The 26066-nt window shown below is 37.7% G+C and overlaps 1 long non-coding RNA gene across 1 annotated transcript; it reads right to left on the reverse strand.

The window, feature by feature from the left end:
* Positions 1 to 1460: 1460 nt before the first annotated feature.
* LOC142157802 (uncharacterized) lies at positions 1461 to 14235 on the reverse strand. Its single transcript, XR_012692641.1, has 4 exons — positions 14114 to 14235; positions 10619 to 10676; positions 3531 to 3654; positions 1461 to 2203 (listed from the first exon to the last, which is right to left on the reverse strand). It is a non-coding gene; the product is annotated as an uncharacterized LOC142157802 (long non-coding RNA).
* Between the last annotated feature and the right edge of the window lie 11831 nt (positions 14236 to 26066).

Genomic DNA, 26066 nt, shown 5'->3' on the forward strand with positions numbered 1-26066 from the left:
ATGATTGGGACTGCAATTTGGACATGCCGCTTGAGAGTTATATGACATGCTGATTCGTCTCCTATTATCCGGTAGGAGTACAACAACCGTTTTTATCAGGATACATTGTTGATTTTATTTGCCTTGATGTCCTTTAATACATGCAATAAATTGATATATATTTTTACTGGAGTAATGCACCATATATGATTTTGTCGCCATTGCATATCGATTGAGCAACGGTTCTTTGGGAGACTTTCATATGGTTGAACTGGGTGTTACCGAGGTGGACCTCCCCCTGTATATTTGCATGTGAGTTCAAAGAACTTTATTGTGGTGTTTTGGATCCCAATATTACTTATAGGTGTTACCCATATTTTTTTTACACCAACCATAGGGGTTTCCCTGGAGGCTTAACAGTTGATCCATTCAACCACTGATTCAATATTTCTTTGTTTATTTTCACATACCTACTCCATTTGTTCATCGGAGCGAAAATAGCACCAAGTATTATATCATCTAAAACGCTATGTACCAATAAGAGACATCTCACAGGAAGAAACATCTATACCCCTGTTTGTGGTGGAACAACATAAAAAGAACGGAAAAAAAAACCTTACATTTGACGATGGATTTAATACCCTAGTTGTTATGAATGTGGTTATTACTTAATGCGCCTTTTGTATTTTATTTGTTATTAATATTTAAAAGCTATTCATTACTAATATAACAATATAGGTTAATTATTGGAAGTACCCAATATAATATTTTGTGCCAATAAATACATACAACATTACACCAAACTATAGTTTGTATATTTTGAAATAAAATAAAAATAAAATGATAAATACAATAAATAATTTAATTAAGAATATATAAGACATCCATAAAATATTGTGGAGCCTTTGGTGAATGCCATGATGCTCATCCAGCTCATCTCTGATTTAAAAGAATATAAATAACTTATAGAACATAAAATGTAGTACCTTATTCCCACTACAGTAACCATCTTAATGCTGAGCCACCTAGGGTCTGTTACCATAATTAGGAAGCACTCCACCATAGGGATTTCTCCAGACCATGCTTACCAGCACAGACTGGCTAGTTCTACAGGCAGTTCTTGAAATTTTAGGTTGAGAATGGACATGCTGACTTTTTATAATTAATATAAACAATAACAATGCTGTTCATTGCAAATGAACAAGCAGCGTCTTTTTTCTAAATTAATAAAATAGCAAACCGGTGTTTTGGCCCCTAAATTAAACCAATTAATTTACCAATCCCAACTGCACATATACATGTACTGTTTTTACTGCATTGTTTGTGATGCCTATTATTTGTTGCAAATGTTGTATATATTTGTGTATTTATTTGTTTTAAATTGAAAAATCCTAATAAAATGTAAGAAAAAAACAGGTAATTACACATAATGTCAAAACGAGATTATTAGTTTTCATTGTTTATGTAAGCATCCTATTAATGTGATCTATTATTCTGTGATCTGTTTTATAATATTAAAAATAAAAAAAAATAGCTACCAAGTTAAAGTCTATATCCTGCATCTTAATTGAAAAAATGTTTGGAAGGAAGTCCCTAATTTCAAAGCTTGTAAATAACAAGCCCAACACATATTTTTTAAATGCTTAACAATTATTCACCTACAGTTTCTTTACATTTTGCAGTCAATAAGATTGTAAGCTTTTCAGAGTAGTATCCTCTTATCTTTTTCAATACATATTTAATTCTAAGCACTTACTTGTAAACTCAACAGCAATAGGCTTTACTTATCAGTGAATGTATTTGCTATTAAAGCAACAAAACTTTAGAAATCCAGTAACAAAACTTCTCAAAATCTTGAAATATAAGAATATTATTACAACCAGTGAAGCACTAAAAATGTGTGTAATTACACTTATAAACAAATGTCTTTTTGTAAGGAAGGATTTGCTTTGAAAGTCTTTGGTTTCCTAAGTGCTCTGACATTTTTGGATTCCAGATTTTCCCCATTGTAATTGCAGTAACAAAATATTTGGGTAAATGACACATCAACTCCATCCAAAAGGAAATGTTAGTTTTATTCTTTAAACAAATCTCCCATAGGTTCTGCTTGTCTTCTGAGACCATGGGCAATGTCACCTTGGCGATGTTTTGCATCTGTTCTTTGATGATAGCCAATTCACATTTCAGTCATTGGATTCAGTAGTGAACTCCAGGTAAATGGGGCCTGTAACAGTTTTTCTTAATTATTTCCTTCACTTGGAAAGCCAAATCATAAAGTTCTAAACATTATAGTTAAAGTAAAAATTTCATTAAAGAAAATAAAACGAATAATATAAATATGTAATCTGTTCATTAATGCAGTTCACAAATTGAAAAAACTATATGAATCAGATTTTGCTAGGACCTCCCATATGCAGTACATATAATACACCTGGCTGTAGAATTCTGCTACATTTTTATAAAATCAAACACCAGAAAATGCCTAGTTTATATCTTTTTTATTTGATATTAAATAATAACTAAATAATAACTAAAATGTGTATTTTTTCTACAATAAATCCAATATTTATTTTTACATTATTGGTAGTTATCCTGTAAGTTCAGATACCAATATTTACAAATGTAACATTAGTACTTTGTGATATGCTATATAATTCTAAATCTTAAAATAATTATTTTCATAAGATAAGTAAAATTGGAAGTTAGACAAGAGCATGGTGTGGAAGAAACAGAACACAACTAAATGGACTGTATCCACATTGCTATGCTTAATTGTTAACACAGGGGCTGTATATACTAGTTATAGATTTATTCTATCCTTTTATACAAACTATGAGATGAGTAAATTTTGTCTCATGAATCCCTTGTCAGTAGCTAATGACACAAAATATTTTATTGTTACCACTTAAGAGGAGCTCTAAGATAAAGAGATTATGGGGAAGAGAAGTGGAACAATAAGAGCTCTTTAACAGGATGTCCATTTTAGGAGAATTCTATTCTACACGCAGATTTGTTCATTTTTGTCGTACATGCATACACTGGCGGATCCAGAGGGGGGCGGTCCGGGGAATCGCCCCCCCCCCCACACCCCAGGAGGCAGTCGTCATACCTTAAAATTGCTGCTGAGAGGCCCAAGCATCGGGAGCAAAAAGGGTAGAGCCAGCTGGGGCCAACCAATCAGTGAAGGAGGGGTGTGGCTATGTGGAATCGCCCCCCCCATAACAAAAAATTCTAGGTCCGCCCCTGCATACATATGACAATAGACCAGAACTATTGTGCAGATAGGACTGTGTCCAATGTACATTTAAAACAAATTTGCCCGGTATACTGTAACAGTGAACACTGCAAGGAGTCTTACTGGCACCATCATAGAAACTAGGTAAATTCCAGAGACAAGAATATTGTTAGACATTTATTCTTTAATAATCTGTAAAACAAAACAAACAGAAGCACAACTTTTATATAATAGCATATAATGTCTAATATAAAAATAATAATTGGATCCTTACAGTCATGTGAAAATTAAATACCATAACATCATGAATGTTTACTTGGTAGCTGGAGAGGCCAATAAAGGCGTCCTCATGGAACAGCAAACGGAAATGAAGGACAACTCACAAAAGAATACTGGCAATGCAACTCATTTCAGAGGTTCAACTTTTTCATCATGCACATCTGTAGAAACAACAATTAAATAGTCAGCAATCCAATTATTCAATTAAAATTAATATAATTATGTTTACAAAGCATGATCAATAATTAAACATTCTTTAAACAGATGTAATAATAGCTACAAACTGTAATCGGTATAAACAGCAAACTATAAACATACTTAAAATGATTGTAATGGCATAGTCACAAAACTTAATAGGCAAAAACAGTAAAAAATATAATATATTTAGAAAAAATGAAATAAAATGTTTAGAAGACATAATTGGTAAGCAATAAATATATTTAAAAACAAGTAACAGGTAAAACCAGCATTAAAGTTGTAATACTGTTTGCTGCAATAAATAATAACAATTAAATATTTCTTGCTTTCTGACATAGTTTCAAGTTCACAGTTTTATGCAACCTTGCAAACAGTGGCCTACAGATGTAAAGATCTACATTCATGTAGCAGCTGCAGAATGGCAATTTGTGAACTGCAGTATTTCTGCACTGAGCAGGTAATAAGTATTATTTAAAAATATGGAAGAGAAACGGCTAAATAACCAGTGCAAGGTTGTCTTACTTATATGAAATAGGATAACACTGTGGGCCTGATTCATCAAGGCACGTATTTGCCTATTTTGAGCGCTTCATATGCAAAATCACTCTGCGCATGCCTAGAACCAACATGCAGTAGGGGTCCCCCTGCACTTTAAAAGTCATGTAAAAATAAAAACATAAACATAAGCACACACACACAAATCTTCAGCCTTGGACAGACAAATCAACTGTGTCAAATGCAATTCTATGAAAGACATGTATTTGTGTTAAAGGCAAGTCAAAGTACATGGTGGACAAAATACTAGACTAAAGAGAAATGAGTTGATAACGTGATGCAAAACAATATATACCGCCTCAGGCTATTTGTTATATTCTACATAATGCTGTAAAATTTAATCCCAAGATATAGCATACTAATAGAAGAGGATGTTAGGTAAGGAAGTCTGGCAAAGCTTGTGTCTAGCTTGTCAATTCAGGGAACAAGTGGACATTAGAAAATAGTGTATAGATCCTTGTTTTTCATATAAAGTTTTGTAAAAAAAAAGGTTAAGGGCAGTACAGTATGACTAAGAAGTGCATTAGGTCATGTCTCTCAGACTTTGAATTGTTAAAATCTCAGAATTATCATATGAGTTAAGGTGGGATAGTACACACACTTCTCATTATGTGATCTCCTTTATTGTCAAGCTCTTTTCAAATTATATTAGGTAAAAAAAAATCATATACTGTCTATAACATTGACAGTTATAAAGATGCATAGCAAGTGATTAAAGAAGAGTAGTATGTATGTATGTATGTATTCAAAAATGAAAGAGACACTGATAACAACTAGATTCCGAAGGTCTGGGAATGGGGAAGGGGGCCCAAACCAGTATGCTCCCAAGGGTCTAATGGAGTCTTAATCCAGCTCTATATATATGTATGTGTTCAGTACTACATCTGTCACAATTGTTTTAATCTGCCCTTACTATACTCAGCCTATGCTCGCCCACTCCTGTTCTACTTCTCTAAGCATAGGGGGTCATAAATGTAAGATGTGACAGAATTTGCATACAGATGAATGTATAAGTTTTTTTTGCGTGCATGCTCTGTGCGCGAAAAATAGGCACCTGCTTAGAACTCTATATAAGACCCTCTGTCGTCATAAAGATAAGTAATGTTTTACCTACATCTTCAAAGAGGGTTGTGATTGACACCCCCAGGCCATTCTAAGTACTTTGTAGAATAGCCATAAGGGGAATACTAGTTTGGGCCTACAGTTAGTGTAAATTAAGGATCCTGCAATTTGGGACTACCCTTGGTCCCTTCCTGGTCCTTCACATGAGGTGATTTGGATACCCAGCACAGTCATTTATAGGGTACTACCACACATGACCCAAAGCTGGTGCCTCACTGCTTTGTGTAAGACCTGACCACATCACAGCTGGTAGAGATGAGCAACATGTTCAAAGCTATTCTGCAAAGTATGCACCTCATTCTGCACATGAACCTGAAATTTTGCACATCAAGAAAACTGTCAATGGAATTTGGCCATAAGTGTTCCCAGTTCTTCCCCAACCTTACCACACAGAAAAATTAATAACCATTGTATAAGCTCTATTTTTACACTATAAATTCAGCTGAATGCAAATTTTACAAATAGAGTTTGAATTGGCATTGTATAAAACACTGAAGCAAAGGCAAAACTTAACGGTTGTATTGCCAGAGCTTGTACCTCTGTAAAACATCATATTTCATTACCAAACTTGATTAGCGCAAAATTTCACAGAAATTTTACTCATCAATAGTAGCTGGTTTATGAAGAACAGTAATTTTCCTATAGTATTAAATGTAATACCAATAACAAATTAATTTGTATAATGAAAGGCTCAAATTTTATGAGGGTGGATATTTAAGTAAAGCAATACTATACATGCATAGCAAAAACACAGGTACCAAGTATATCAGTGAAAAGTTGTTTTCAAATGAAAGCATTTACAAAGAAAAATACATGACTAAATAAGTCAGTATACAGGAAGATAGTCCCAATCCAAGGCCAAGATCAAAGCAGGAAGATTACAGGCAGGTTTAAAACTCCAGAGAATCACAAGTAACAGCACGGCCAGGAACCAAGCAGATTCTATCACTTGCATTACACAGTGTATAAACTAGGCTAATAAAGGCACAGACTGTATATCCATTACTCAGCAGAAAAGCCTGCACAGGTACTGCACAATATTCCTGGATGTGTTGCTGTGAATGTGCCTGCAAAAATAGTCCAGAACCTGACCAGCGATTGCATGGTTTGACAGTATGGTGCACACTTAGAGCTTTTATTTGTAGTCAGTTTTGCCACATGGTAACTGGTTGAGATAATTTATTCAGTTTTTCATTGCCATAAACAATTGCTGTTTTAAAAGTAATATTTTTACAAGTGAACAGTCAGTCAGCAAGTGAACGGTCAGTTCTTGTAGTTGATGTGTTGGAAGCAGGAAAAATGGGCAAGCATAAGGATATAAGCGACTTTGACAAGGACCAAATTGTGATGGCTAGACAACTGGGTCAGAACATCTCCAAAATGGCAGGTCTTGTGGGGTGTTCCTAGTATGCAGTGCTTAGGACCTACCAAAAGTGGTACAAAGATGGACAACCGAGGAACCGACAACAAGGTCATGGGTGCCCAAGGCTCATTGATGTGCGTGGGGAAGGCTAGCCCATTAGGTCTAATCCCACATAAAGCTACTGTAGCATAAATTTCTGAAAAACAACGCAGTGCAGTCTTGGGCTGCATAGCTGCAGACAGGTCGGAGTGCCTATGCTTCCCCCTGTCCGCCACGGAAATCTCCTACAATGGACCATGGAGCAATGGAAGAAGGTGGTCTGGTCTAATGAATCACGTTGTCTTTCACCTCATGTGGATGGCCAGATGTGTGTGCATCATTTACCTGGGGAAGAGATGGCACCAGGATGCACTATGAGAAGAAAACAAGCAGGAGGAGTGATGCACTGTGCAATGTTCATCTAGGAAACCCCTTCACGGCAAGAATAGACAAACACAGTCTGTTTAAACTAGTAACATACAAATTTCAGTACTTTTCTTGTCCATATTGAGTACATATTTTTAACATTCAAAGTATAAGTTGGAAAAAGTATGTGAACCACTAATTTAGTGACTTCTAACATATTAATTGGCTAATTGACCTCAGGAGTTAGTTAACCTGGAGTTCAATCAACGAGACAAGATTGGAGTTGTTGGTTATTTGCCCTCACACTCACAAATTTGGAGTTTGCCATACACAGGAAACATTGCCTGATGTGAATCATGCATCGAGCAAATGAGATCTCTAAAGACTTAAGATCAAGAATTGTTGATTTGCATAAAGCTGGAAAGTGTTACAAAAGTATGTCTAAAAGCCTCCATGTACTCCAGTCACGGTAAGATAAATTGTCTATAAATATCCTGCTATCTACCACTCCTATAGAAATGCTCTGAACACGCAAAACAAACATACTTCCAATCTCTCATCTATGCTCAGGCTTCTAACCCCAAACGCTTTTTTAACACATTTAAATTTCTTCTCAATTCTTCCACCCCAAACCCTCCGACTACCATCAGTGTCTTGCTTCCTATTTCAAGGACAAAATAGATAAGATCAGACTTGAAATGGTATCATCTCCCTCGACAAGCTATCAGGTCAATTCCTTTGTAGCACCCTCTGACACTCTATCTTCATTTGATCCCACAAATGAAGAGGAAGTTTCTACCCTCTTCTCATCTTCCTACTCTACCTCCTGTTTTCTTGATCCCATACCCTCACAAATTGGTAGGTCCTTGTCTCCTGTGCTTATTCCACCTCTAACTAAAATCTGCAATCTCTCTCTCTCTACTGGTATTTTTCCATCACTATTCAAGCATGCAGTGATTACTCCAATTTTTAAAAAAATACAAAATTCTGACCCAAACTCTCTCTCAAATTGCCATCCCATCTCTCAGCTCCCATGCCCATCCAAACTTCTCAAGAGAATTGACTACACTCGCCTCACACACTTTCTTACAGCAAACAGCCTACTGGATTCTCTTTAGTCTGGCTTTCGCACTCAACACTCCACAGAGACTGTGCTGACCAAGGTTGTCAATGATTTGATAACACCAAAAACTGAAGCCATTACTTTCTTCTAATTCTCCTAGATCTCTCTGCTACATTTGACACTGTAGACCACTCTCTCCTCATACAAAAGCTACAATCCCTAGGTCTTAAAGGCATTGTCCAATCCTGGTTCTCACCCTACCTAACTAATCGCTCTTTCAGTGTTAATTTCTCTGGATCCACCTCTGCTCCACTTCTTTTATCAGTTGAAGGACCACAAGACCCAATCCTAGGTACTCTGCTATTCTCTCTCTACACCACTTCTCTTGGAAAACTAAAAAGCTCCTTTGGATTTCAGTATAATTTCTATGCGGATCATACACAAATCTATCTATCCTCTCCCAATCTTTCACCATCTGTGTTGTCTAAAGCTTCATAGTTAGTAAGTTTGAAAAAAGGCACTAAAATCTTTCATAAATTCTAATTGTGTTAATCCAGAAGAAAGCAAGTGCAAGCATCCTGTGACAGTGGCCATTTACATCCCCATAATTTCCTCTATTAAGTATAGCTACAAGTACCATTTCTTGTATGAAAGACATCCAACCTATATTCTTTTCAAAGTGAATTTGCCATCACTGTCTTATGTGATTAAGAATTTCACAGTTTAATCACTATTACAATAAAATACCTCGTCCTACTGAGATGGTGAAACAGTCTGTCTCCATTCACAATTAAATGACTCCTCTGCCTTTGTATGGTCATTGATACGAAAAATTCCATAAACAAATCTTTGTGTTATCTGATTCATTCTTATTCTATTATATGTATGTATAACTGCACATTTACATAATACTATTTAGATAACAGGACATTTTCTTTAGTAAGATGAGGAAGAGAAAGAGAAGGCCCATAAATGGGGGTTGAGCTGAATTGTCAAATTATAAATCCAGCTCTGCTCATACCATTTACATATGTAAATCACAGATAAGTTCAAACTAAATTTGTGTATCTGTTGAATCAATGAGCAATTTTAAATATTGCACTTGATTCCTGCTTTTAAATCAATTGAGGTCATTTAGGTACCCCAAAATTTATAGACACAAAGGGGGGTATTCAATTGTTCATCCGGACCTCAGAAAAACTTGCGCTCTAAAACTATTACCGTTAATATGGTAATTACTCGCTCAATTTCAGCTCGCAGCTCCCTGAACTGCGAGCTGAAATTCAGCGAGTAAATTACCGTATGAACGGTATTTCCGCGCAATATTACGTATTAACGGTAATAATTTTAGAGCGCAAGTTTTTCTAAGGTCCGGACGAACAATTGAATACCCCCCAAAGAGCGTTTCATTTTCAGCAGAGGAACATTTCCACTTTCCGCTTTGGAAAGGGGACCCATGCAAACATTCTGTAAAACCATTTGCATGATTGTGGGACAAGATGGGAAGGTGTATGCTAGCTATGCTTAGTCACCTGTCTGTGGCTTGTTGGCCTAAGGATATGATTTTCACGAGAGGTCCCGGGTTCAATTCCTGAATGAGCCCATGATTTCAAGTCTGCATTTGGAATGTCTTATCTTGTCCCCTGTTCATTGTCCAGGTTCCAGTGAAGCAGGGAACCAGACATAGATCTGCTAATTAACAATCATGCAGCAAGCTCATTGTCACCTATCAGAGTAACAAACTAAACTGTAGAGAGTCTGCTTTCATTCCTCTGATTGGATTTGATTAAATCATTTTACAAAGTATCACAAGCCATCCTGTGGTATCTGTACTGTCACTCGGGGTGAGATGTTGGACTGGGGTTTCTTGAGCTAGACAACTGTTAATCATGCTGTAATCTAATCACACTGATTTGAATTTCACACTCACTTCCCGGTTGTGAAAACAGTAAAAATGTCACTACAAAGTAGAGATGCTCTCTGACCCCCATGTTTTGGTTTTGGTTTGGGATCTGGATTACCGTCATGTTTTGGTTTTGGTTTTGCCAAACCGCAATTGCGTGTTTTGGTTTTGGTTTTGTTTGGTTTTGTTTTGCAATTTGTTATTTTTTTTTGGCCTAAAATAACATAATTTAGGTATTATTTTGTACCTACATTATTATTATTAACCTCACTAACACTAATTTCCAGTCATTTCCATTCAATTTTGACCACCTCCTAGGTCACAATATGATTTGTATACACTTTCAATGAAAAATTGCTGCAGTTATTGCCAGTGATAAGAAAAAGGCCATTGTCATGCCTGGGCATAAGACCAAAAATCTACCTCTTAAGTGTGGAATTATTTTACACAAATCCTGACAACAGTTGTCTAGCCATTTGTAACGTTTTTAAAGCCACACTCAGTAGAGATAGGGACCTTAACCATCTGGGATCCTCATCCATGTTATGTCATTTTTCAGCGAGTTCTTGGAAAACTGTTGGGAAAATCAGAAACTTAGGTTAAAAAAAAATAATAACAAGCAGTCCAGTATCATCTGCCTCCCGTCTCTCATCTACATCCCAGCACCTGTAATCTACCCCCCCAACACCTTCATCATCAATATCACCTGAACCAATAATTTACAGTTAAACAATCCTTTGCAAGAGGAAGCAAGTTTGAAATCTGTCACCAGTCGCAAAGCGGATCACAGACGCCATAAGGACTATGCTAGTAGTAGATCTGCGTCCAATGTCCATTATTAATGCAGCTGGTTTTAGACAGTTACTTGAGGTGTTCTGTCCCTATTACCAAATTCCATGACAACACCATTTTAATAGAAAAACTATTCCTCACCTCTACAAGAAAGTTCTTAAAAATGTAATCATTGGGCTACAAAATGCCATTCTACCTACTGTACACTTAACCACAGATATGTGGGCAAGCGGAACTGAGCAAAGTATAGATTATATGACTGTGACAGCCCACTGGGTTAATCATTCACCTTCACCAGCAGGGACAGCAGCAGCATGTACCCAAGTACGTCACATTTTCCAGAAGTAGGGTACTCTGTGTATCATCAGCTTCACTAAGAGGCATACACCTGACAATCTGTTCCAAAAACTAAGGGATGTCATTGAAAGATGGCTAATCCTGCTTGGACTCTCCTGAGGATATGTCATTTCTGATGACGCCCCCAATATTGTTCAAGCATTACAGCGGGGTTGAATTCCATCACATTTCCTGTTTTGCACACACTATCAACTTGGTGTTACAGAACTTTTAAAAAATGACATGCAGGAGATGCTGTTTGTGTCCGGAAAAATTTAGGGCTAATTTCTGTTTTCTGCAACAGAATGCAGCAGCTGCAAGAATGGAGGGGAATGTACTTTAGTCCAGCAAAGTAGTCACCTGTGAAGAGAGTGCAGACACGGTTAGCTTGAGTCAAGCTAACCTTAATAATACATTTTGACAAGGAGCTACAGAAATTTAACGTGTGACATAAAACAAAGTAAATGTGCTAACTATATTGTAATTGTAGATGACATACTTAATTTGCTTCGCAAGGATCCAAGACCTATCGACATCTTGTTTAGACGTCTTCTTCAGTTTCTCTGGCAACTGCTTGTTGTACAAAAAATTGCTTTCCCAAGACACCCAGTGGTGATGCAGATGATTCTGCACAATATTTAGATATTTGCTCTGCTGTAAAAGAATTGGCCAAAAATCGTGACAGCTCTGCCCTAAAATGAACTTCTAATTCCATTTCGAAGCACATTATCGGCAATTACATCACAGTACACAGACTTCTATGATGGTGGGATGAATTAATATTGTTTGAGGAAGATTAGCACTGAACCCTGCCACCTCTCCTGTTTCTGAGTGAGCTATGGTACAATAAAATGTAACTGCAGAGTGTCAGCCCTATTATTTCTATTTCAGCAATTACAATTAGCAATGGAGCAATGGATCTCTTCTCTTTGGGTGTTACCTATAGAACGCAGTAGAATTTGCCTGCAAATTCTACAGACAAGGCTGCTTGTCTTCCTCTTCATCAATGACTCTTAGCAATTGAGCACTCGACTTTTGGTGTATATTACACCAAAACCGTATTAGTGCAAATTAGGAAAAATACAGTTTAATCCCTGCTAGGCCCTCCACCATCCTTTGCATGTTAATAGTAGGATTGGCTGCAGTTATGGGCAAGGTCACACATTTTTTTGTCAAATCCTTCAAACCAGCCCAGATGTCAAACTGTTGTGGTCTGTCACCTGCGTCATCTCTGCTTTGGAAAGTGCAAATTGGTGCCAGAACCTCACGTGCCAGAACTGCTACCCAAATCTCCCCCTCATCCTCTTCTAATTCCAAAGTGTCATCCTCACTTGGTGTATCACCGGCTACACTCGGGCTGTTCAGGCACACATCAGCAGAACTGCTGAAAGGGCCCTTCTTTATGGGTACATTATCAGGATGCTCACGATTAGACATCCCACTGGTGGATGGACTCTCCACAGGAATTGGTGTCATTTCTGATTCTGAGCATACATTATAATCTAATGCCTTACTGTTTTCTTGCAGCTCGGCTTTGACACGTAACAGTAGTAGTGCACCACTTTTAGACTCCAAATTACTTGGTCTTAATTGCTCATGAGTGACCGTAGAAGAAGAAGGCTTGGTAACATTTTTAGATCTGCCACTAATATAGAAAGGCGAAGACCTCATTCTTTCTTTGCCACTGCGTGTGTAGAATGGCATGTTGGTAATTTTTTTTTTTATCAACACTTAACTTTTCCTCAGTTACACTTCTTTTTCACTTCAACATGGTAAATTTTTTTATGGTGTGTGTTTTTTTGCCTGATTTCAAAAGAATATGTAGTTTGACATCGCCTTTCCCAGATGACGTACTGGGAACACTACAATCAGGACTGGTGACAGAATCTGGTTGCTGATTATGCTCATATGTGGACTGCTTTGAATCCATTATAATGAGGCCAAAGCACTTGTAGTGCTACAAATTGTTTTAGATACTGCTGAGAAATATTACTTTTCACAGCCAGAAAAATTACAGTAAAACACTGGGGAATATGGGACACCCCAAAAGCACTTGGAGTGCGAAAAATTGTTTTTTATACTCCTGAGAAATATTACTTTTGACAGCCAGAAAAATTACAGTAAAACACTGGGGAATATGGGACACCCCAAAAGCACTTGGAGTGCGAAAAATTGTTTTTTATACTGCTGACAAATATGGCTTTTGACAGCCAGAAAAATTAATGCAAAAGAATGGGGAACACCCCAAAAGCACTTGGAATGCTAAAAAAAATTTTTTGTACTGCTGACAAATATGACTTTTGACAGCCAGAAAAATTAATGCAAAAGAATGGAGAATAAGGGACACTCCAAAAGCACTTGGAATGCCAGAAATTAAAAAAAAAACCTTCCTCTATCCTCCTCTTACTGCTGTAACAATTGGTATTAAGATTACAATTGTATTGAATAGAAACAATAATGTGTCCAATTACTGCTCTGTGCCTGCGCTGATATAGTCTGTGACCTAACCCTGCTCTCTACCTCTGTCAAATGGCGATGGATTGCTGTGGAGGCTGGTATTTATGCTTTTCAAATCTCGCGAGAACCGAGCTCAGAAATACGAATACGTCATGATGACGTTTTGCCTCCATTTCGATTTCGAATATGAGGGAGAGTACCGAGCGTGCTCGGCTCGGATAGGCTAAATTCGGATGAATTCGGATTTCGGGGAACCGAGCCCGCCCATCTCTACTAATTAATGTCTTCAATTAATCATTACAGTATAGGGAGTTTGTTACACTGTGTGTTTGAATGGTTTTGCTACATGCGCTTTCACATAAAAGTAAAACTGATAGGTAAAATAATCTTATTAGAAATATACGGATGAGGTTGGGTTTCCAGTACCTCTAACCAGCTGAAAATGCTTGATCCATCTCATCCAATGCTGACATTTCATCCAGTGGCAAATTACATTTCGGTCACTGATTCTGGAATCATGGAGATCTCAAGCACTCACCATGTCCTGGGAACCTATTCACAATTTAATCTATCAGACACATCAGTTTTTTATGCATGTTGATGTAGAATAATGACTACAACATGGGCAGCAAATATAACAATGGAATGAGTACTTATTCCCTCAATTGTTTTATCAAACCAGCCCTACAATGTATGTATAAAATTATTGTAACCCTTAGGATTAAAGTATAACATTAGGAAAATACCAATTTCTGAAATAGTATTAAGACAAACAGTTGTAAAAGGTGAAATCAGTAATAAAGTACATTTAATAAATACATGTCAACGTGAATGAACATTTATTTAGGTCCAGACTAACAGGTTTATTAATAAATAGCAAGGGAATACTTGAGTTAATTTAAGGACAAATATGAAATAATTGAATGACATACCAAATTGAGATTCAACGGCTATTCTTTTTGGCTCAGCAATATACCGTTAGGGACACGGGTATCTAATGGTGTAGATTTTTTGTATAATTTTTTCATACAAGACAAATCCAAGCTCCTTATTCGTGCACTAATTATGAACTGTTTCAGCAGCTCCTTAATTGGCTTACTCCTCTACTGACCTTATCCAAACCATAAAGAATGTTACTGCTTATCCACCTTAGTCTTCGTTTCTAAAGCTGTTTCACCTTGTCAGGTTCTACATAGACTAGATATACTTAAAAGGAGCTGGATTAATAATGCTAAAAGACACAATACTGAACAAGTTTAATTTCCAAAATGCCTTCTTTGCGATGCTTAATATCTATTTCTGTAATAAAACCTTTATAATACTACCCTTCATTCTATTGCATACACTATTTAGCCAACAGTTGCTTAACCATTTTATGTATATTCACTCTTTTCATTTACAATACTAGCTGTCTAACTAATGCTGTGAGTTTTGTATATCAGTTTTAACATGAAACATAATTTATTTTCGGAAGGGTATTTCCACCCCTCTACTGTCTTCCCCACCTCTTTCCATTATTAACAGCTAACCATATAACTGAACAGCTAAAATCATATATTTGATAAGTGGCAAGAAACTGGCCATAAATGTTGCAGTTCAGACTGATTACCTAACAACTGGATGTTTGAGTAGCTTGGCCACACACATAGGGGAAAATTCAACTGGTCCCGTTACTGACGAAGGTAACACGGCCTTGCGCACTATTACCAATGTTACGGTAATAGTGCATGTAATTACCGTTAATACGGTAATTTAAATGCTGGCTTTTTGCTTTCGGGTTAAAATTACCGTATTAACAGTAATAGGTTTCACGCAGCGTTACCCTGGGATGAATTGAATTCCCCCCCATAGAGAGCTAAAATGGACAGATCCACTTTTTTTAGAGATCAGCCGAATTATTTTCAGGCCACATTGGCCTTAAATCACTACGGTCCTGAGTCATTAAGGAGAGCAAATCATAAAAAAGGAGTAACTTTGCACCTGGGCAAAACCATGTTGCATTGGAGGGGAAGATAAATTTAAACTGTGGGGATAGATTTCTAGTTGGGGTAGGACATGTCCTAGATCAACTTCACATTTCAGTGTAAAATAAAGCTACCAAGTATTTGTGTCCTACATGAAAAACAGCCAGTATTTAACTTATGTGCAAAATAATAAACTATTTTGCACCCCTTGCATTCTAACATGGGTTGTCCCAGAGAACAGTTACTCATTTTTTGCCTTACTTTCCTTAATGACTCAGCCCCTATGTATGTAGCCAGGTTTAGCAAGTGAACTGCACTGTTTTTGATAATGGTGGGGTAACATTGTGGTCAGATACCTTATTGTTAACAAAGGTGGGTATAACATTTAAAATAGTCCCATTGCTATAGATTGACATTGCTTAGTGCTTTATAAGAAATTGCCTTTTACCATTGTGTTATATTTAAAAATGATTTAAAGGGTAATTACAAAAGTTTATTTTTGTTCTTAAGATAGTTAACAATACAAAGCCTATTTGACTTTTTAAACATGTTAATTGGGTTTTATGTGGTGTCACAACAAGTCCACATTTCGAACTATTTAATTATTTGCAATAAATTATTTTGGCACATATTAAGCAAGATAAGCAAGATAAACTATCCGTATATATCTTAAGAAAGTGCTGCAGAATTAAATCACATACAAAGGTGTGTGTCACAAATAAATGCAGAAAAGCAGAACATTCTGATAATTTACTTCAGATTTACTAGACTCAATAATCTGGATTGCAATAATATCTCAAATAAAAGCAGTGACATATAAGCAATACAGTGAAATCTGCCCCTTATCTTAAATCTATGAACCGTTGATAACACAAGAAAGAGAAGTTGATTTTACTTTGAACTTAGAAGTGGAATGTTAACTGTTTACATTTTAAGGATTTTCCTAATCAGATGAAAGTGTTTGTCTCTTAATAGAAGTCATATTGTGTGCAGCCTTAGTTAATGATACATCCATCTCTCCTGCAAATGTTTAAAATGTTCATTGAAATAAGTTAATGGAACTGCATGATTTTGCTTTTGGAAAGGGCAGTGAACAGCTATCTTATTTCATGTCTGTTTGTTCACACATTATTTATTTGAAAAAGAAAATTGGCGGAGGCAGAAAAGTGTTTTTATTTACATATTGAGGGGTCTATTTATCAATAGTTGAAAACCTCAAGCTTCAGGGATTTTTTACTATTTATCAAAGACCCCTGGTTGGTGAAGATTATCGCCGATGGTAGCCTTAACTGAGTGCCTCCAGGAAAGCATGGGGAAGCCTATTTACCAAGTGTACAAGTACCACCGCTCAGGGGCAAACGCAGGATTCGATGAGGGGGGTTTCCACGCCACGATGCCAGTGGGCGTGACCAGAATGTGTAGGGGCGTGGCTACAAACACACATCGGGTCAAACACACAGACATGTAAATTGTCCTATACACAGACAAGCACAGACTCACATATACACAAACACGTAGACATGTAAACTGCCACATACACAGTTAAGCACAGACACAAACACACACAGGATCAAACACACAGACATGTAAACTGTCATATAAACAGATAATCACAGACACACACATACACAAACAAACATAGGATCAAACACACAGACATGTAAACTGCCATATACACAGATAAGCACAGATAGGATCAAACACAGACATGTAAGCTGTCATATACACAGACAAACTCAGACTGACACACATACACAAACACACACAGGATCAAACACAGATATGTAAACTGCCATATACACAGACTCACACATACATAAACACACACACAGGATCAAACACACATACATGTGAGCTGTCATATACACACACAGACACATTCTTACCTTCTTCTGCTGCCTCCTGCATTACACCCATGCTGACTGTGTGGGAGGAAGGGGCGGGGCCAAACTGCCGGCAGAGAGCTGTGCTCACACAGCAGGAGACTGACTGGGAGACGATCCTCCCAAGCTACAAGCAGTAGTGGCTGGTCCGGGAGGGGCGCCAGCCACTGTAATCATACAGTATCCCAGGTAGGACAGGGGTTTCTGGGGACTAGGAACCCCCCCTGGGTGCGCCCCTGACTGCTGTACTCTGATGGCTAAGACCATCTCTGGATGGCAGTAGCCACGAAAAGTATTATTAAAATAAAGCATGTTTTATTTTTTATACAGTTATTTATTTGTTCATTTTTACATTAATTTTGTTTAACTTTATGGAATCTGGAACTGGAAGCTCAAGTCTAGGTCGGAGGGCCCAGAGGAAGCCCACGCAAGCACTAGGAGAACATCCAAACTCCACACAGATAGAGCCCTTGTCATCAGAACCCATGACCACAGCGCTGTGAGGTAAAAAATGCAAACCACTGCGACAGATATTATGAAGAGACAATTCACAAGAGACTACCTAGAGTCTGAAATGAGCTATTCCCTTATTGTTGTTCTAGTACCATTGATGTGTTATTTTGTATAATTTGTATGGCCTTTTATTATTATCCATGTAATTTATTAATTAATAGTACAAAAACATAGTTTTAGTCTTTTATGTTGAGAGCCCATGTACTTAAGTAAACTTATTATGTGAAGGCAGTGCAGCCATTTCAGGAGGTTACAATGCACTGGTTAAACAACGGATGTTTGGAACAGTATAGTAAAAGTGGCCTGGGATCCAGAATGTAATCTTAAGCATGACTATACTCTTGGAGCCACTGCTAAGAGTGTGACCATGAAGAACCACAAGATGTCTCTTGTGAAGTGTTAACTTAGACTGGCACACATCAATATTATTCAGTTGGTCAGATGCAAGTGCATTTGGAACCTAAAAATGAGCGCACTGTCAGATATTAATCTGATCTAAATCCATTGGATGATTATCAGACATATCTATAAGTGTGGTTGAAATAGTTACCTGTGGTCTATGAGTGAAGTCATCTTCCCACTGCACTAATACGCCCCAGTGTGATCTGAAACTGATCTTGGTACTTGGCTGGATCTCCAAATTGGCCAACCACATATACAGTCGTGTCCAAAAATATTGGCACCCTGCAGTCTTTTCTAATAATGTACAATTTGTTCCAGAAAATTGTTGAAATGAAAAAATATTTTGGTATCAACATATGTATTTCTTTGGTTTGCAGTTGAATAAAACACAAACTAAAATAAACATTTCATGTAATTGCAGTTTATTCCACACAGAACTCCTTAAATTGTCCAGACAAAATTATTGGCACTTTATAGAAGTGGTTAGAAATAAATAGATTTCACACACTAAGTTCTCCTTCACTTTGGAACTGAATTCATCTATGATGGGTAGCAGGTAACTGCAATTTAAATAGCACTTATTAAACAAGTGTCTAAAGGACTCATTCTCCTGTTTATTGTCACTATTTGAGCATGGAGAGAAGAAAAACAGCCAGTCTGAGGAGCTTGGACAGAAGATTGTAGCCAAGCAAGGACAATCTCAAGGCAACAAATCAATATCCAGAGACCCTGGTGTTTATGTTTCCACCATATGTAAAGTAATTGGTAAGTTTAAGGCCATTGGTACTGTAGTCAACCTCCCTGGATATAGCCGCAAGAGAAAACTTGATCGAAGATTTCAGCACAGGATTGTTTGAATGGTGGAGAAAGTACTTAGATCAACTGCCAATCAGGTTCAAGCTGACCTTCAGACACAAGGTATGCACCATCTTGCACCATCCACTGCCAAATTCAATGAAAGGGGTTAAATGGTAGGAGGCCCAGGACTGCCCCACTGCTGAGAGAGACATAAGTAAACCTGACTGAAGTTTGCGAGAACACACCTGAACAAGCCATATTCCTTCCATGACAATGTCCTCTGGATAGATGAGAACAAATTAGGGCACTTTGGTAAAGCACATCATCCTTATTTATTATTTAAGTAAGTATAATGAAAAAGAAAAAACACCTTCCCTACAGTCAAACATGGAGGAGGTTCAGTGAAACAATGAGGTTATTGTGCTGTATCTGGCACTTTGTGTCCTGAATGAGTACATGGCATCATGAAATCTGGAGACTACCAGGCCATTTTAGAGTGCAGTGTTGAACACAGTCTCAGAAAGATGTGTCTCTTTCCAAGGTCATGGGTCTTCCAGTAGGACAATGACACCAAACACACTTCAAAAAGCATCTATGAATGGTTCAAGACAAGACTGAACTACTTTTAAGTTGCAATCAGTGAGTCCAGATCTAAATCCCATGAAACAACCGTGGAAAGGTCTAAAAATAACAGATGGGAGAACGCACACCTCAAACCTAAGGGAACTGGAGCAGTTTTGCACAAGAATAGTAGACCTAAATACCAGTAAAGAGGCACTAGAAGCTCAGCCATGGTTATAGGAAGCAAATGTTTGCACTTATTTTGACCAACGGCTGTATCACCATATATAAGTCTAGGGTGTCAAACATTTATTAAGTATGAAATTCAGAATAAAATGCAAAGGTTCTGTAAAATTAACAGAGAAATAATTGTGGAGACCAAATAATGTTGTTATTTTCAATGTATGTTTATGGGAAATTGTGAGTTATTTGAAATAAATGCAAGACTGACAATATTTTTGACCGTTACTGTATAACCAAATTGGACAGTGACCTTGCTGTTGTCACTTGGGTTGAGAGGCTGGATCTGCTGTGTATGGGATTTTAAAGTATATTCTTGGGTGTTGTGTTTTGCCCCAACACAATTAGTTCAAACCATGTAAAATCCAAGATAATTTTTTAATTTTTAATTTATAGCGGTATTTTTAAGTTACCATATAAAAACATAATTTGTATTTTAAATTCACTACCTCTGGCAAACATGAACTCACTTGTTCTGATCCTAAATTTTCTTAGATTCAATAAAATGCTATTGGAACATACTGTATGTTCTATATCTCTGCTTGTCAAAGTTACTGAGCTATTTTCCATAAAGATTATGTCATACTTGTGTATAAAAATATTAAGCTAAACAATTTCAAAGAAAAAGTGTATTATATATACACATTCCTAATCATTAGCCACTTGATAGAATAAAATAAGAGACTTTACTGAAAGCTGTAAAGGTGGTGAGGGGGGAGGGGGGAGACTCACAGCAAACTGGAGCAAATGTCCACTTTGTGATCCATGTCAATGAATTTTCCAATGAGTACAGCATAGTTTTTTTTAATTGACCCTCCCCTTTAGTCTAAAAATAAAATATTAAAGACATTCTTAAGGGAATTATTCTTATGTATCACAATCCATCATTATGATGGCTGGAGAGAAAAGAGGTCTATCTGGTGATCTGCAGCTGCTCTGGCCAAGAAACAGATTATTTGTACTCCCACTACTATTTACTGCAAATGTGTATTTACAATCATTGTGAAAAGCATCTCTAGAGTGCAAAGCATCTATTTATCATAGATTTTAAATGTGCTAAAGAGTCATAATGAATTATACATAAATTATATAGCCAAACAGTATATTTATCATTGGATTTAGGGGTTTCGAAAAAGCAAACACTAAGTGAACTTTATGTTGTCTGATCCACTTATCTTATGTTTCAGACTAGAACATACTGGGCCCATAGCAACATATTGAATAGACCATCACTCACCCAACTGATCTGTCGTTAAAGTTACCTCCAGCCTCTGTGATCTCTTCAATCAAAATCAAGTCCTGTCTATGCAACACAATAAATACAAGCTTAGAAATCTCCCACAGCTACTGAAAAGTGCATAGTACAGCGATGGGCAACAGACAGCCCTAGGGCCGCATGCAGCCCTGCAAGCCATCACCTGTGGCCCCCAGCTCATTCCTAGTTTATTGTGAAATTTGTTTCTTATAGTTTTCAACACTTTTTTAATATGCCTGCTGATATGTTATTACAGATAGCTGTCTATTTGTTTAATTAAGAGCATTGTTTTAACTTATTACTGAAATTAAGGGTAATGGGAGGGGTAGTATGATAATGGTCTCATAAACAGTAATAGCAACTGCTGCACCTAGATGTCAATATATAAAGAAGCTGATATTTTCTTACATTACTGTATGATTTTCCCCGTATTAGAAACACCTATTTAGTGATATTAACATATCTATAAGTATTTTACTAGAGATGAGGTATCTCTGTAAACAAAGGGAGTAAATCTAAATATATGTGTATAACTTTTATAATTTAATATCTGTTTTAAGTAGAGATGAGCGCACTCAGATTTCTGAAATCCGAGCCCACCCGAACGTTGCGGATCCGAGCCAGATCCGGGTATTCCCGCCAATTGCAAAACTGAAACCGAGGCTCTGAGTCATAATCCCGCTGTCGGATCTCGCGATACTCGGATCCTATAAATTCCCCGCTAGTCGCCTCCATCTTCACTCGGGCATTGATCAGCGTAGAGGGAGGGTGTGTTAGGTGGTCCTCTGTCCTGCTATATCTCGTGCTGTTCAGTTCTGTGCTGTGCTGTGCTGTGCTGTGCTCTGTGTTCTGCTCAGTCCAGTGGTGCTGTGTCCTGTGCTCTGTCCTTCTGAGTTCAGTGGTGCTGCTGGGTCCTGTGCTGTGTCCTGTTCAGTCCAGTGGTGCTGTGTCCTGTGCTCTGTCCTTCTGAGTTCAGTGGTGCTGCTGGGTCCTGTGCTGTGTCCTGTTCAGTCCAGTGCTGCTGTGTCCTGTGCTCTGTCCTTCTAAGGGCATTGTTATTTCCCCATTATTCCCAAATTATAAAAAATTTCAAAAAAAGTTATAAAAAAATTTACAAAAAAAGTAATTATAAAAAATAAATAATATCCCAAAACAATCCTGCAGTATAAGTCCATTGGTACTGCTATATTACAAAGTTCACTGATTCAGCAGTATAAGTCTAGTGATACTGCTATATTACAAAGTTCACTCATTCTGCAGTATAAGTCCATTGGTACTGCAATATTACAAAGTTCACATATTCTGCAGTATAAGTCCATTGGTACTGCAATATTACAAAGTTCACACATTCTGCAGTATAAGTCCAGTGGTACTGCTATATTACAAAGTTCACTGATTTTGCAGTATAAGTCCATTGTTACTGCCATATTACAAATTTCACTGATTCTGCAATATAAGTCCAGTGATACTGCAATATTACAAAGTTCACTGATTCAGCAGTATAAGTCCATTGTTGTTATTGCCATATTACAAATTTCACTGATTCTGCCGTATAAGTCCAGTGGTACTGCTGTATAACTCCAGTCCAGTGGTACTCTTCTGTGCCGAATATAATTTTTAAAGGCTTTGCCGAGTGTGTGTGGCTTCGGGGTACACTCTCTTGTGCTACATATAATGCAGAACAAAAATTTGGAGGATAAAGTAGGGAAAGATCAAGACCCACTTCCTCCTAATGCTGAAGCTGCTGCCACTAGTCATGACATAGACGATGAAATGCCATCAACGTCGTCTGGCAAGCCCGATGCCCAATCTCCTAGTACAGGGCATGTAAAATCCAAAAAGCCCAAGTTCAGTAAAAGTAGCAAAAAGAGAAACTTAAAATCATCTGAGGAGAAACGTAAAGTTGCCAATATGTCATTTACGACACGCAGTGGCAGGGAACGGATTAGGCCCTGGCCCGTGTTCATGACTAGTGGTTCAGCTTCACCCAAGGAACTAAGCCCTCCTCCCCCCCCTACAAAAAATTTAAGAGAGTTATGCTGTCAGCAACAACACAGCAAACAACTCTGCCTTCTAAAGAGAAATTATCACAAATCCCCAAGGCGAGTCTAAGGGTGTTGGTGGTTGCGAAGCCTGACCTTCCCATCACTGTACGGGAAGAGGTGGCTCCTTCCACCATTTGCAGCACGCCCTCTGCATATGCTGGAAGGATCACCCACAGTCCAGTTACAGATTTGGCTAATGAAGGTGTGAATGTTGTACACCGGGAGGAGGATATTGATGTAGCTGGCGCTGAGGAGGATGTTAATGATTATGATGCAGACAGATACCAAATTGCCTTTCTCAATTTCTATTTATATTCTAGATTTTATAACGGCTGAATAGTTTTCTATTTTACTCCTAGTGGAGAGGGGATCTGATGCAGACAGATACCAAACTGCCTTTGTCCATTTCTTTGTATATTTGAATTTCTAGTTCTACAGTCTATGCAGGCTGCTTTTTTTATATTCAACTACAAGTGTAAGGCGGGGGGGGGCATAGATAGCCACCAAAGTAACGTGGTCCATTCAATTTCCCTTTCTAGCTCCACAGTCTGTGCAGCCTGCTTTTTTATCTTCAAAGTATTTACAAGCCTTGCAATCTAAATTAACAAGAGGTAGTGACGTGCTAGAACTCCACCCTCTATATGCTGCAGAGGATGGAGGAGCATCAAAAGGCCATTCAAGCCTACACAGCCACCTACGACATAGGAAAAGGAGTGGGGATGCGCCTGAGTCAAGCGCACTGGAGAATGATTTCCATGTTGTGCAAGGTTCTGCAGCCATTTGAACTTGCCACACGAGAAGTCAGTTCCGACACTGCTAGCTTGAGTCAGGTGATTCCCCTGATCAGGCTTTTGCAGAAGCAGCTGGAGAAAGTGAGGGAGGAGCTGGTACACCATTGCGATTCCACCAAGCATGTAGCTCTTGTGGATAAAGCCCTTCGCACGCTTTGCCACGATCCGAGGGTGGTCAGTCTTTTAAAGTCAGAGGAATACATTCTGGCCACCGTTCTCGATCCTCGGTTTAAAGTGTATGTTGTGTCTCTGTTTCCGGCAGACACAAGTCTACAGCGGTGCAAAGACCTGCTGGTCAGGAGATTGTCCTCTGAAGAGGACCGTGACATGCCACCAGCTCCACCTTCATTTTCATCACTGTTTGTGCAGTTCCAAAAAAGAGGAACTGCCATTTCTATTGCTACCTTCTTTCTTTCTGTATTTCCTGTGTCCTGTGGTCTGTTCTGCTAAGGGCATTGTTATTTCCAAGTTATCCAAAAGTTCTAAAAAACCAAATTTAAATTTATAAAAAAAATTATAAAAAATTAATTTAAAAAAAAAATAATAAAAAAATTTCCAAAAATAATTTCAAAAAAAATTTCAAAATTTTAGAAAATCTAGCTTGTACTGCTATTTAAAAGTCTAACTATGATCATTCACTGTTGCTGTACCCAAAAATAATAGGTACTGCTAATAAAGTACAGTCCAGTGGTACTCTCCTGTGCCGCAGATAATTTGTAAAAGCTTTGCCGAGTGTGTGTAGTTATGTATCACAGGTTTTAAGAAGAGGCACAACACTGACAACCTGTTAGAGAAACTGAGGGAAATAATCTCTCTGTGGCTCACCCCACTTAGACTCTCCTGGGGATTCGAATAACTGCCATTTCTATTACTACCTTCTTTCTTTCTCTATTTAAAAAAAATAAAATAACTGCCATTTCTAGTACTACCTTCTTTCTTTCTCTATTTAAAAAAACAAAAAACCTGTCATTTCTAGTACTACGTTAATTGTTTGTGCAGTCACAAAAAAGAGGAACTGCGCCCTTAACTGCTATGTTGGTTTTAGACGTCCATCCGGTGTCCGCCATCTGTTCCCTGGAATTCAGACCAGTTGAGGGTTTTATTATTATATTGTGGGGATCACTCCACTACGCAGTCCAGATACTTGTTTGGTGGAATTCAGAACAATTGTGTTTTTTTTATTATATTGTGGGGACCACTCCACTACGCAGTCCAGATACTTTTTTGGTGGAATTCAGACCAGTTGAGGGTTTTTTTTATTATATTGTGGGGACCACTCCACTACGCAGTCCAGATACTTTTTTGGTGGAATTCAGACCAGTTGAGGGATTTTTTATTATATTGTGGGGACCACTCCACTACGCAGTCCAGATACTTTTTTGGTGGAATTGAGACCAGTTGAGGGTGATATATTGTGGCCCCGGTACCAAATTAGGTACCGGGACCACTCCACTATGCAGTCCAGAAAGCTACCTCGGTGAAACGTTTTGGACTAAAAACAATATTTTGAGGTGTGAGGGTGTTCAGAATAGACTGGAAATTAGTGGAAATGATTGTGATTGAATGTTATTGAGGTTAATAATAGCGTAGGAGTGAAAATAAGCCCAAAAACTTGATTTTGGAACTTTTTATGCTTTTTTCAAAATAAATCCGAATCCAAAACCTTAAATCCGAACCAAAACCTTTTGACAGGTGTTTTGCGAAACAAATCCGAACCCAAAACATCAAGCAAATCCGAACCCAAAACACAAAACACGAGACACCAAAAGTGGCCGGTGCACATCCCTAGTTTAAAGCAAAGTGACCAACTATACACTGTTAATTCTAGAATACATATGCTCACTCTTCTTCTTCCTGGTTTTATTTTTAGTTGTATGTGTTTTAAGTGTTTTGTATTAATTCACTATTTTAAGCATTAAGCAATGCA

This window comes from Mixophyes fleayi, chromosome 5 (genome assembly GCF_038048845.1).
Source record: "Mixophyes fleayi isolate aMixFle1 chromosome 5, aMixFle1.hap1, whole genome shotgun sequence".
Taxonomy (NCBI): Eukaryota; Metazoa; Chordata; class Amphibia; order Anura; family Limnodynastidae; genus Mixophyes; species Mixophyes fleayi.